Source organism: Hyperolius riggenbachi, chromosome 11 (genome assembly GCF_040937935.1).
Source record: "Hyperolius riggenbachi isolate aHypRig1 chromosome 11, aHypRig1.pri, whole genome shotgun sequence".
Classification (NCBI taxonomy): Eukaryota; Metazoa; Chordata; class Amphibia; order Anura; family Hyperoliidae; genus Hyperolius; species Hyperolius riggenbachi.
This window is the reverse complement of record NC_090656.1, coordinates 99,342,531-99,343,815: the sequence shown is the minus strand read 5'-3', so window position 1 is coordinate 99,343,815 and position 1,285 is coordinate 99,342,531. Positions and strand designations below refer to the sequence as shown.

General features: G+C 42.2%; 1 non-coding gene across 1 annotated transcript; it reads right to left on the bottom strand.

Moving 5' to 3' along the window:
• Nucleotides 1-809: 809 nt before the first annotated feature.
• Nucleotides 810-883, bottom strand: TRNAS-AGA (transfer RNA serine (anticodon AGA)). Its single transcript has one exon. It is a non-coding gene; the product is annotated as a tRNA-Ser (tRNA).
• Nucleotides 884-1,285: the final 402 nt, after the last annotated feature.

The window sequence follows — 1,285 nt, the reverse complement described above, 5'->3', positions numbered from 1 at the left end:
TGCCATGGCGGTGCTTTACGACGATCTGCAGCGTGGTGCTACTGCTGAATCCGCTCTCGGATATCTGCGCCAAGGACGCCGGACAGTGGAGGAATATACCTCAGAATTCTGCCGGTGGGCGGCCAACACCGACTGGAATGATTCAGCTCTGAAATATCAGTTCCGGAAAGGATTATCTGCATATATTAAGGACGAGTTATCCCGAGCTGACCCACCTACCACCTTGGAATTACTTATTACTGCAGCCATTCAAATAGATCGACGTTTCCGGGAACGCCAGTTGGAGAGAACCAGTGAACGGAATCCAGGCTCCAATTGGATACCCCTCCTGTGACGGAGGGAATGGAAAACTTTTAGGACAAAATTGTTGAAAAGAATGTTGTGCAACTTCCAAAATATGATAATGAAAGCTGTGGCAAAACCGATGAGTTTTGTGCCACAGAAGCCAGTCACTATTATATTTCATGTAGGTGCTGTGGCTTAGTAATTAAGTTTTATACAATGTTTCTTCTTGTAGAAGCAGCAATTTTACTTGAAGAAGTCTTGGCTAGGCAAGTGCGGGTTAAGCTCCTATCCATGTTGAGCATAGCATCCCAAAAGACTTGTTAGTGACCTTTACCTATTGTCAGATATGGAAGGAAGTACATCAAACCAAACTGATAAGAAAATGTCTTTGTTCAGATGTGGTGGAAACAGTAGGCATAGCGAATGCAGGTTTCCTGTGAGCAAATATGGGTGAAGCTCAAAGACGTGATCCCGAAAATCTGGGATGTAAACAGCAGGCAATGACTTGGTGATAAGATGAGCAAAGGCACTGCTGAGAGTTAAACTCAGGATCTCCTGTTTTCTTGACAGGCGCTTTAACCAACTAAGCCACAGCACCCATATGCTGATTGGCAGTTATAGATTATTGTGGCACAGCACTCTTTTTTCTTTGCATTTGCATTCTCAGTTTTTTAACATTTTTTTTTCAATAGTTTTTCAGGCCTACTTTTCCCTGCCGAAGAGTATACACATAGTCCACCTAAAAGGGAATGGAAAACTTTTAGGATAAAATTGTTGAAAAGAATGTTGTGCAACTTCCAAAATATGATAATGAAAGCTGTGGCAAAACCGATGAGTTTTGTGCCACAGAAGCCAGTCATTATTATATTTCATGTAGGTGCTGTGGCTTAGTAATTAAGTTTTATACAATGTTTCTTCTTGTAGAAGCAGCAATTTTACTTGAAGAAGTTTTGGCTAGGCAAGTGCGGGTTAAGCTCCCATCCATGTTGAGCATAGCACC